This window comes from Vicia villosa, linkage group LG7, assembly GCF_029867415.1.
Source record: "Vicia villosa cultivar HV-30 ecotype Madison, WI linkage group LG7, Vvil1.0, whole genome shotgun sequence".
Lineage (NCBI taxonomy): Eukaryota > Viridiplantae > Streptophyta > Magnoliopsida > Fabales > Fabaceae > Vicia > Vicia villosa.
The window spans coordinates 79,817,871-79,831,515 of record NC_081186.1 but is presented as its reverse complement, the minus strand read 5'-3'; positions in this window follow the sequence as shown (position 1 = coordinate 79,831,515).

Genomic DNA, 13,645 nt, shown 5'->3' with positions numbered 1-13,645 from the left:
AGGATGAACAAATTGACACATGACTATGAGCTCTTGAGAACGAAACCTAAAAAAAAATATCCAGGATATAGAAAACTATTCATTCACATTGTGAATCATATGAGAACTCTGGATAAAGTTTTTTAAAATGAGGATTTGGTTATAAAAGTCCTTCCTGTTGAAACTGTAGTTGACAACCTAAAGTCATTGTGATTTTTGAGCAAGCGTTTAGTTGTTTAGAAGCTTGCTTGATTAATTATGAAGGTATAAATGGCATGGTTAATCGATTAGTCAATGTGTAATGCCTCTTAGTCGATTAAGGTGGTTGATAATCGATTAAGTGACATATAAATTCAAACTTTCCTGTTTTAGCTTGGTTAATCGACTAAAACATGAATTTAATTGATTGACTCATCAAAATGGCTAGTGGGTTGTTTCTTTTTATCTAATTTTTTTCTATATATAAAATAGATTTCTCCTCATTTCAAAACACATTAGCTTTTTGAATACAAACTCTTCTATCATTTCTTTTATAAAATTGTTTTTGCACTGAAGTTGTTTTAGTGTCAAGAGAGTGAAAAATTTCTTCTAAGAGTTAGTGTACTAGTGATGTGTTGAAAGTATCTATTCAAGAGTGTTGTTCTCTTGATATAGTTGTATTGAATTTGAAGGTTGTAAAATAAATTTGAAAAAAGATTGAGTGAAGGTTATCGAGTTGAGCTTGTATAAAAGTTCACGTTATTATTATAAGGTTTTCTGGGTGATTCTCTACAAATGCTCATGTTCTTGTGAAAGGTGAAGTTGCATGCCTCTGATATATTAAGTGGGATACTATACATGTATCTTCTATATAGTTTTGTTGCTTGTTCTTTAAGATTTACTTTGGTTTTAGTTTTATATCTTTGAGTACCCTTTTCCATTGCGCATTTTTGGATCAAGTTTTGGATATGTATTTTAGCATGCATTGTTCAAACTATTTGTGTTTGAGTATGAATAATATGCTTTAAGTCAATTAGTAAATTTTTTGGATCTAGAATCATGTTTGAGATTGTCATACCCCAAATTTGTCCTACCCTTTTAATTTTATCTGGCTTAGGCTCATGCATTTCATAGTCTCATGTGCATACCTCCCATTAGGTCATTAACATAACTCATGCATTCATTAATCAATAACTTTGCATTGGATCAAAGATCTTGGAATCTAGGGTTTTATATGGTTGTTCATTGTGGGCTTCTTTCTCCTAAAGCTACAAGGTTTTTCTATGAAGATTCATCAAGGGCAAGAGGACTATGGTTCTTATGTGCAGTGTCTACAATCGTTAATTCAACTGAGATTCAGTGGTTTCTAGGTTGAGGTGTTTCTATGTGCTCCAACTCTTCTCTTCTTCAAAGACTCCTCAATGTGTTGTTGTTATGATTAATTGATGTTCAAATGCGAATTATGGCATAAAGAAAAGTGGCGATCAATGCAATTGTTTGTTCTCTCCTCTGCTTATGACTGGTTTCTTACTGAAGTTGTGGGTTCCTTAAGAATGAGGATTAATTTGGATTTGAAATTTAATTCAATTGATTCCGTAAATTCAATTTAAAGTTCAAGATTGATTGATTGGATCCAAGGTCTTAAATATTTGACATTTGATTGGTGAAGGAATTGGTTCAAGCTAGAAGATTCATTTATATGGATTTTTAGCATACAAGAGTTCAAAAGCAAAAGTTGATTCATCATCATGTACATGGCTTACAAGACAAAATTGAACACAACAATCCACAATCATATCATACATACATAAACTTCCACCCAATATTTTCCAAACCTCCAGCACTGTGTACACACAATTCAGTAACCATTCAAAATCACTACAATGTCAACTTTGTTACATCAGTAATATACCATGTCTCCATTACAAAATGCATTCATTATAATCTCCCAAACTTCATCACAATTTCATTACAAAACCAAATCCAACCCATCACAAGGTATTGTTACATCTACATCACGTTACAAAGTATGGTGTTCCTAATCCTAAACTTCACCATGAGTATATTCCTTCAAGCTTCATCATCTTCCACTTTTGCCTCTCCACCCATTCTTTGAACCTTGTGCCTTAAGCCTTTATTTGATCTTCAATCTCCCATCTTGTATGCAACTTCAGTAGGCCAAAACCTATAAATTCATACAAAGAAAAAAACTGTTACAATCCTGCACATTCCCAAAACAAAACTCAGTTTCACATAACAGCCCTCAATTACCAAAAAAACTAACAGAATTTTCTAACAAACTTTTTCAATCCAACAACTTATTCCTAACTCTCTAACAGTTCATTTCCCTAACCATTTTTAACCGAGTTCTAACATCTTCTAACCTCCGTATAACTAACCCCAACAGCTTTTACTAACCGCTTTCAACAAACCCAAACAGAGCCTAACCAACTTCATAACTAACCTGACCTATCCTAATAATCACTAACAGATTTTTCAGCATCCTAACCTATCTCTAACTAACAATCAAACAACCTATAACTACCAGTTTATAACTCCCTCTAACAGTTTTCTAGCCAACTAAACCACAGCATACATTTACCATAAACTTCTAACCAAACTCAGACCTGCCATCATTAAATACCAGCAGCCTAATACCTTTAATTGCTAGCAACCATACACTTGAAGAACTAACAGCTTTCTAGTGTTAATTGAGAGTTCTGAGCCTGGGCTGCCATGGACATCATTCAACTCCTCTAATAGATTTCGTCAAAACCACCTGCGCCATTGAAATTTTGAGTCAGCACAGAACTCAAAGACTTTCTACACCAAATATCAAAAAAACCAATCACATCAGTACCACACATTCATCATTCAAAACAGTCACATACACAATCAGTCATACATACACAAATCAAAACTATTTGTCATTCATCATACCTACATTCAAGCATTCACCAAATCAGTCCCATCATAAAATGATCTATAGCATCAGTTCGCAGTACATTCCATACCTCATTTAAATCCAAAATAACATACAAGTCATACAAGCAGTTGCTATTCCAAGCACCGACATTTGAGTCCATACACCCCTGCATCAATACAGCCACATACAAAGTCATTCCAAACCTGCTGCACCTACAAATAAACCGAGTCGGCATCAGTACCAAAGAGAGGGCAATTTTCAGAATGCAAGGAGAAAAAGACCGACATTAGTTCACTAGCAGCTCAACAGAAATTGGCAATAGAAGAAACCAAATCCATAAACATAAAAGCCCATGCAAAGTTCATTACGAAAATTACATATACAAAATTCAGAAACTTATATCAATTACCAATACAAAGACTAACTTATTCTCTACCTGTTTTCAGCATTAACAACTAAATGTCACCAACTTCAGTTTTGAATCACTTCCTAACAGAATTTCAAAAACCCAAACTAACTTCCTATAACTACTTTTCAAATCATAACTAACCAACAACCACCAAAACAGAATAACATATTTGTAACCACCTATCAACCGATTCAATCCCCACCATTCATCTCATAACAGAATTCTCAGAATCCAACGGCTCACCCTCAACCTCCTCTAACTGAATCCATCTTCAGCTCTCCCTATATAATCTACTCTTCACCATCTCATTCAGGGTCTACACGCCATTTCACACTCTCTTCTTCTCCACACACGCTCATTCTCACCTTCACCCTTCACCATTTTCACTCTTCATCACTCTCACATTCTCCTCTCATCCATCTTCATCTTCTCCACGCCATAATCACATAGACACCACTCTCCACTCATCTTCACCTTCTTCCACACACTCTACCACTCTTCATTCCTCTCTTAATCTTCCATCATCTTCTCTGCAACCTCTCACTCTCCACCGTAACACACACTTCATCTATTGCACCATCTTCTTCACCTCATAACAAACTCACCACAACCGAACCTTCATTTTCTTCAATCACCACCGAAATTCAAAAGAAAACAATCTCACTTCAACGCTCAACATACGCAGCAACACCATCGCAGAGAAAACTCAAAAGATTCACAGAAAGAAGAAGGAGACGAAGATCGAATTCAAAGGATTACGAAATTACCAGAAATTGGAGATTCTTCTTATCGAGTGCGTTTATTTCGCGTCTCCTCTACGTCGAGCTACTGGATCCTCATCTCTGGCCTTATCAATCTACGATCTTTGTTTGCGAATCCAGTGAGATGGAGTGCAGAGAGTTCACGGTGGCGTTTGATATTTGATCGGAGAGGGAGGGAACGTAGAGCCGCTGCACCGTTTATGTGAGAGAGGACCGAGACGGAGTGTTCACGGCGGTTGCGCCTTTGAGTTTCGTCGGAGGAGAATCACCGGCGCCGGGTTCGTTGGAGTAGAGGGAAGGAAGCCTCTCAAAGAATCTGATGCGTCACAACAGGTGAAACCTAATCCCTCTTTCTTAGGTTATTTAATTGGAAATTGCATAAACATGGATTAATTGAGTTTAATTAGCGTCAATGAGCATTTAATCGAGGTTAATTGAATTGATGAACCATAAAGTAGGATTAAATTCAGAAAGGAGATTTGAAATTGCTTGGGCCTTGCTCAACACGGAATTGCTATTTGCACCCCCACTCTGGCCCACGCACCCCTTGTTTGGCTGAACAGAAAAAACTCCTCTGGACCAACACCATGGGCCTGCGCCCAGCTTACTCTTCACACCTTAATTTCAACTTTCACCTCCCTGTTTCACTCTTTTTCTTTTGATAAAAACATATAAAGATCATAATCACCATTAAAATTGTGTTAGATTTCTAGGGGATTTTTGAGAGTTTAATTTTTAGTTCCTTTTAGAAATTTCTTAATAAAAAAAACTCATAAAAATAGTAGTATTTTTTAGGTTATTTTTGCACTTAATTTTGATTTGTTTCTTATGTGTTTTTGTGCTAAATTTCGTATGTTTGTGTTTACATTGATTTTGGCCATACTTTAGGCCTACTTTGTTAATACCGTTTTAACGCTACTTTTAGAATTTAGAACAACAATAACATAGATTTAGAAATTAGGAATAGTTCCCTCTTTTCCATTCTTTTTCTTTTGCAACATAAAACATCTAAAAATACTTGAATAAACTCCCATTAAAAAATACCAAGAAAACTCATAAAAAATGACTAATAAATACTTTGACTAATAAAAGGGAATGGAAGCTTGTAACTTCCCTTGCTCAAGGGATGTTCGAGTGTCTGGAGCTCCCTTGCTTAAGGGTTCCATTCAGGCGTAAGTTCCCAACCTCTAAAAAACACAAACCAAAGAGTAACTCGAGTTTCCCTTGCTTAAGGGATTTCCTCGAAACACTCAAACTCTCTCTCTCTCTCTTCTCTCGCTTTCTTAAGGGCACCGTTATTTCCGCTCCATTGCATCCTAGGTTGTCCCCTTGTGCAAGAGCGCGAACGTTAACGCCGCCCAACTAAAAAACACAAAAACAAACAGAAACTATTGAGCCGAACTACGGCGCTCTGATTCCTGAAAAGGATACGTAGGCATCAAGTCGCGGGGCTTGAACGAGCACACTTGTAAATATTTCCTTCTTTTCCCCGTATTTCCTTTTGCATTCATTCGCATGTAGACATAGACATAGTACACACCCTTTAGATAGAAACAGACATAGGTGTATACCATCGAGTACGATGGGCGCGAGGGGTGCTAATACCTTCCCCTTGCGTAACCGACTCCCGTACCTTGATTCTCTGGTCGCAAGACCCTGTTCCTCCCTTTGATAGGTTTTCTGATATTCCTTTCCCTTATGGGATAAATATATTGGTGGCGACTCTGTTCATTTTTCGCGAGCGTGCGACAGCTGGCGACTCTGCTGGGGATGACCTAAGCAAGTCGATCCTAGCCTTTGTTTGTTTTATTTTATTGGGTGTTTATTTGTTTTATGTCTATATCTTGTATATATGTTTGCTTGTTTATTTTCTGCTTGCATATCATGTTTATTTTTGCTTGCACATCATGCATATGGATTATATTTTGTGTTCCTTGGGGTCTTCTGTTCTGTTTTGCAGGTGGGGGTTTGTGTGAGGTAAAAGGCCCACTACCCAGGCCAGTGACACATAGGATTAGCGTGGATGCTCATGTTGACTCCCGTGGCCCTTGCTACGATCGAGTTCAACATGGGGTACCACAACTGGGCGAGGTTCTTTCATGGAACACTGTGTCTGGCACCCTTGCTGCCACAAACACTTCGTACCCCATGAGAACTGTAGACCCTAGTGACCATTAGGGACCACCTGTCCGTGTCTAGAATTCATACCCGTGAGATTGGGGTGGGACAGGAAACCTTGGCTCCTACATACCATTGCTTCTTCATACTCGAGGTTGGACCTTTATTTGGTCTATTCTCCTGGTGCTTGATATTCTGGTATTCCAAAAAGGCGTCGAACCTTTGATCCTGTGACATTTGACCTACAAAGGCTTCACATCAGTTATTCAGAGGATGGTGTGGTGGTTACTCAGATCATATGGACCTTGATCCCATGCTTGCATTGCATAACATCATTGTTTTATCCACTTCATTTGTGAGGAATTCTAAAGTCTGTTTCCAAAAAAGAAATGAAAAGAAAAAGGAAATAGAAAAGCAAAAAGAAAAGAAAAGATATTCTATAAAAAAAAAAAAGAGAAAGCTTTGATTTCAAGAACAAAATGTGTGAAAAGACTTTAGGATTCTTCGGAAATGAAACATTGCATTCATATCATCATGCATTTCATGGTTACGTATCAGAGGCTAATTGGGGTCCCTTCTTCAGATTTCTGCTTCTTCAACAAATTTGACTTCCCTACATCCGTAGCATACAAGGATTAATCAGAAGAGAATCATGGACCGTCTTGAACAGAATCAGGCTGAACTTCGTAAAGACTTGGATACTATGGGAGAAAGGATGACCCAACTCTTTGAGACACTCCGTGTTGTTGTTCAAGGGCAAGAAGAGCTAAGACAAAGTGTTGCTAAATTGGCTAATAGTACTCCGACTACTGTTGCTAATGGGGGATCAAAACCTGTGCCCGTGGAAGTTCCAAATAAGGAGGATTCACATCATGAGAACGATTCCGAGCTTGAAGCTTTCAAGTTCCCGATCGAGGAAAATGAGAGAAAATTCCATCTCCTAGAAGAAAGATTGAAGGCTTTAGAAGGTCGAGGCTCCTCTAGTTTAAATGCTATTGATTTGTGCTTAGTTCCTGATATCAAGATTCCTGCTAAGTTCAAAGTCCCCAGTTTTGAGAAATACGAGGGTACCACTTGTCCGATGAGTCACATCAAGGCATTCTGCAACAAGATGGCACCGTATGCAGAAAATGACAAGCTTCTAATGCACTTCTTTCAGGATAGCCTAAGTGGGGCATCCCTTGAGTGGTATACGCGTCTTGAACGAACCCATGTCCGCACATGGGATGAATTAGCAGAGGCTTTTCTCAAGCATTACAAGTACAACAGTGACATGGCTCCTACTAGACCACAACTCCAAAGTTTAACTCAGAAGGTTGATGAGTCTTTTAAAGAGTATGCACAAAGATGGAGAGAATTAGCTTCCAGAGTCCAACCTCCTCTTTTGGAACGAGAGCTTGTAGACATGTTCATGAACACCCTGAAAGATCCTTATCTAAACATGATGATTGGATGTGCTTCCTCCGAATTCTCAAGTTTGGTTGTCGTAGGAGAACGAATTGAAAATGCTTTAAAGATGGGTAAAATCCAAGATATGGTCAATGTTCCTGAATTCACTGAAGAAGAGAAAAGTGAAACAAATGCAATTTCAGAGAATGGAGAAGAGAAACTCCCTGCTTATCCTCAGGTTCATGTTCTTAACTATCACCAGAATTACCAACAACAAGGTCCACGAAGGCCGAGGAGACCACCAAGGAAGATTGACCCGATTCCTATGACTTATAGTCAACTGCTCTCCCATTTACTCAATGAATCCTTGGTCGAATTAAGGGAGTCTAAGCCCCCTCCAACACCGATTCCTCAAGGATATGACTTAAATGCAAAGTGTGAGTACCATTCTGGGACATCTGGTCATTCAACTGAGGATTGCAATATTTTGAAACACAAAGTCCAAGATCTCATTGACTCCAAAGCGATATCATTCACTCCAAATGGTCTTCACATAAATTGAAAGGTTCATGGGGCTCCCGCACGAGGGATAAGCAAGACATACTCTTATCTTGAGCATTGCATCACTTGCATTGCTCGAATCCCTAAAGTAAGGCAAAAGTTTACAACTCTTGGGTGACTTCGTTGGAGTTTTCTTTTGAAGTAATCTGAAGTATTTGGAAAGAACTGCAAAAAGTATTCAAGATCAACAAGTCCAGACGGAGTCAAGCCTCCTCAACTATGGCAATCATCAATTCATTTTTGCATTTCATTTGTAATTTTCCTTGTTTTGTTAAATGTTTCTTCCATGTAAAACTTGTTTGTTTTTTAATGAAAATAAAAATGCATTGCATATGCTAGTTTCGAATCAATCCATTCGTGTTCACTCATATCTTTCTGTCTATCGATATCAAACTCTGGATTAAGCAAAAATATCAAAAGGAGAATGATGAAAAAATAAAAACGCAAAATCTAAAATTGTGTGCTTTTGAATAAAACCCCGCTGAGGATGTACAGGCATTGTTTCAAATCCCCAAACCCTGGAGATATAAGGGAGATAGACCTTCGTTAACCCCTTTGAGCCTTGAAGTAGGAGTTTCTTTTCTATACAAAAAAAAAAAAAAAAACCCTCACATTTAACCCAGGGGCAGGGTAGCATTCAATTAATCTGGTCGAGCATTCAGAATTCATCAGGAGTATGCATCCAAGGATACAACAATGGTTATCTTTCAAAAGGTCGAGGAAAATCAATGCCACAATGGTAACCCCTCATCAACCAAAGAATAAGGCAGTCACAATCACCTCCCGCAAATCAGAGATTCAGGACCACACGACTTGTTCAAAAAAGAAGTGAAAAAAAAAAAAAAAGAAGAAAAGCCCGCTGAGTCAACAACTCGAAAGCAAGTGACTTAGGCAAAAAAAAATCAGGGCATCCCGCTGGACTCCAAAATAAAATTCAAAAGAATTTGTCCAGGCAAAAATTAGGGAAACAAAAAGGCATAAGCGAAAAACGAGGATTACAAAATAAAGGTCCTTATCAAAAGAACAAGGTCGTGAGATCAGACACCAAATCGAAAGGTAAAGTGACTGCCATGTCCAAGAACTTCATCGGTTCCTCAATCACCTCAAACTCCTCTTGGAGGACGAACGCTCATATCAGGTTAAGTTGAACTTAGGACTGGAGAACATCACGAAGAATGGGTGGGTTAGGTTAGACTTTGAGCCTTAAATCCTTTTTTCTAAAACCGTGAACCAAACCACGTTACAACCCTTAAAAGACCTAATTGAAGCTGGGTTTATTTCAGGAGCATACTATACCAAGTTGCGTAAAACTGACTCCTAGATGTTTGCTTACCATTTATGTTGATATCGATATGACAAATAATTCAAACACTGAATGTCACAACCTCGTTTCAATAAAATTCGATTTCGAAGCTAGCATAAGCATTGCATCAGGATTATCATCTTCAAAACAAATATCTTTTACTTGTGAATAAATACTTGACATCAAGGAAGACCAAACAATGAACAACTGCAGAAAAAGTTGATCGATTCCATGAGCCATTCACTTCAAAGGCTGATTACTCCAAAGGGCAAGTTGTGTGAAGACTCTGTCAACTAAGGCATCCATTCAAGTTTCCATCAATCTGGGGCAATCAAGTCGAGGAATCTCTCTTGGGGTCAATTAATCTGGGGCAATCAAGTCGAGGAATCTCTCTTAAGTTCAACCAATCTGGGGCAGTTACGTCGAGATTTGATAAATCTCTCCAAGGATCCTTTGGGGCAAATTCCTTCATAGCCCATGAATCTTGGGGCACAATCTTCTGAGTTATATTGATTCTCCCCGATCATAGGAGTCTACTTCTCCTGGAAGTTTGTTCCATTCCTTCAAGCATAGGAGTTTATTTCTCCTAGGAGCTGTTCTACTTCCCTAATCAAGGCTCCTTACCTGAATCTCTCATCCCCACCATGGTGAATCGAGGGAATCTCCTCAAGCTCACCATCCCAAAGCAATTCAAGGTGTAGGGAAAGTCAGACGAAGTCACTTCCTCCCCAACAAAGCTACATTTCAACCCTCAATGCAGTTTCCAATGATCTTTGGTACTGCAGGGTTTCCAACACCGATCCATATTAGTAGGTCAAGACAACAAGCAACGGACCCCAACGATCCTCCTCCTCTATCACCAATGCCTTTATTTGGCACTCTGCATATAGTTTCCATTGCATATAGCATTGCATCCTCAAAAGCGTAGCATATCCATCAAAGTGGATCATTACGCCATAGAAAAATTCAAACATGCATACAAAGCATAAGCCAGATAAGACAAATTATCACTCAATCAAGACGATGATACTTCCCCACATAAAAAAATTGTCCTTACAAACTCTGATTGATATCTGCTACTACATCACAAATCTTCTCAAAACCCAGTTCCCGTCCTGGTAATAATCTTTCCAAATCCAGTTCTCGTCCTGGTAATCATTTTCCAAATCCAGTTCCCGTCCTGGTAATCATTCTCCAAAGCCCAATTCTCGCCTTGGCAAACTTTTTTCAAAGTCCAGTTCTCGCCCTGGCAAATTTTTTTCAAAGTCCAGTTCTCGCCCTGGCAAACTTTTTCAAAGTCCAATTCACGCCTTGGCAAAACCTTTTTCAAAGTCCAGTTCTCGCCCTGGCAAACTTTTTCAAAGTCCAGTTCTCGCCCTGGCAAACTTTTTCAAAGTCCAGTTCTCGCCCTGGCAAACTTTTTCAAAGTCCAGTTCTCGCCCTGGCTAACTTTTTCAAAGTCCAGTTCTCGCCCTGGCAAACTTTTTCAAAGTCCAGTTCTCGCCCTGGCAAACTTTTTCAAAGTCCAGTTCTCGCCCGGGCAAACATTTTCAAATTCCAGTCCCTGCCCTGGTAAATCCTTTCCATCATTTTCAGCCCTCGCTCACGGTGAAGTCAGTTCTCGCCTGGCAACCACCATCCATCCATAATTTCTTACCGTAAAACCAATTCCCAATCCCCAGCAAGTCATTATTTTCTTTTCCCATCCAACCATTACATACCATAAATTCTTCCACCAGAAAACAAAAAAATCTCTTTCCCCAGCAGATATCAGAAAAATAAAGATAACACTGACACCATCCTCTCTTCAGGACAAATTTCTGGTACTTTGATATTTAATCTTCTTCTACCTCGAATGTTCGAAAGGCTAGCGCCAATCTCACCTTCAGATATAAGACGATTAAATAGGGGCAGCTGTCATACCCCAAATTTGTCCTACCCTTTTAATTTTATCTGGCTTAGGCTCATGCATTTCATAGTCTCATGTGCATACCTCCCATTAGGTCATTAACATAACTCATGCATTCATTAATCAATAACTTTGCATTGGATCAAAGATCTTGGAATCTAGGGTTTTATATGGTTGTTCATTGTGGGCTTCTTTCTCCTAAAGCTACAAGGTTTTTCTATGAAGATTCATCAAGGGCAAGAGGACTATGGTTCTTATGTGCAGTGTCTACAATCGTTAATTCAACTGAGATTCAGTGGTTTCTAGGTTGAGGTGTTTCTATGTGCTCCAACTCTTCTCTTCTTCAAAGACTCCTCAATGTGTTGTTGTTATGATTAATTGATGTTCAAATGCGAATTATGGCATAAAGAAAAGTGGCGATCAATGCAATTGTTTGTTCTCTCCTCTGCTTATGACTGGTTTCTTACTGAAGTTGTGGGTTCCTTAAGAATGAGGATTAATTTGGATTTGAAATTTAATTCAATTGATTCCGTAAATTCAATTTAAAGTTCAAGATTGATTGATTGGATCCAAGGTCTTAAATATTTGACATTTGATTGGTGAAGGAATTGGTTCAAGCTAGAAGATTCATTTATATGGATTTTTAGCATACAAGAGTTCAAAAGCAAAAGTTGATTCATCATCATGTACATGGCTTACAAGACAAAATTGAACACAACAATCCACAATCATATCATACATACATAAACTTCCACCCAATATTTTCCAAACCTCCAGCACTGTGTACACACAATTCAGTAACCATTCAAAATCACTACAATGTCAACTTTGTTACATCAGTAATATACCATGTCTCCATTACAAAATGCATTCATTATAATCTCCCAAACTTCATCACAATTTCATTACAAAACCAAATCCAACCCATCACAAGGTATTGTTACATCTACATCACGTTACAAAGTATGGTGTTCCTAATCCTAAACTTCACCATGAGTATATTCCTTCAAGCTTCATCATCTTCCACTTTTGCCTCTCCACCCATTCTTTGAACCTTGTGCCTTAAGCCTTTATTTGATCTTCAATCTCCCATCTTGTATGCAACTTCAGTAGGCCAAAACCTATAAATTCATACAAAGAAAAAAACTGTTACAATCCTGCACATTCCCAAAACAAAACTCAGTTTCACATAACAGCCCTCAATTACCAAAAAAACTAACAGAATTTTCTAACAAACTTTTTCAATCCAACAACTTATTCCTAACTCTCTAACAGTTCATTTCCCTAACCATTTTTAACCGAGTTCTAACATCTTCTAACCTCCGTATAACTAACCCCAACAGCTTTTACTAACCGCTTTCAACAAACCCAAACAGAGCCTAACCAACTTCATAACTAACCTGACCTATCCTAATAATCACTAACAGATTTTTCAGCATCCTAACCTATCTCTAACTAACAATCAAACAACCTATAACTACCAGTTTATAACTCCCTCTAACAGTTTTCTAGCCAACTAAACCACAGCATACATTTACCATAAACTTCTAACCAAACTCAGACCTGCCATCATTAAATACCAGCAGCCTAATACCTTTAATTGCTAGCAACCATACACTTGAAGAACTAACAGCTTTCTAGTGTTAATTGAGAGTTCTGAGCCTGGGCTGCCATGGACATCATTCAACTCCTCTAATAGATTTCGTCAAAACCACCTGCGCCATTGAAATTTTGAGTCAGCACAGAACTCAAAGACTTTCTACACCAAATATCAAAAAAACCAATCACATCAGTACCACACATTCATCATTCAAAACAGTCACATACACAATCAGTCATACATACACAAATCAAAACTATTTGTCATTCATCATACCTACATTCAAGCATTCACCAAATCAGTCCCATCATAAAATGATCTATAGCATCAGTTCGCAGTACATTCCATACCTCATTTAAATCCAAAATAACATACAAGTCATACAAGCAGTTGCTATTCCAAGCACCGACATTTGAGTCCATACACCCCTGCATCAATACAGCCACATACAAAGTCATTCCAAACCTGCTGCACCTACAAATAAACCGAGTCGGCATCAGTACCAAAGAGAGGGCAATTTTCAGAATGCAAGGAGAAAAAGACCGACATTAGTTCACTAGCAGCTCAACAGAAATTGGCAATAGAAGAAACCAAATCCATAAACATAAAAGCCCATGCAAAGTTCATTACGAAAATTACATATACAAAATTCAGAAACTTATATCAATTACCAATACAAAGACTAACTTATTCTCTACCTGTTTTCAGCAT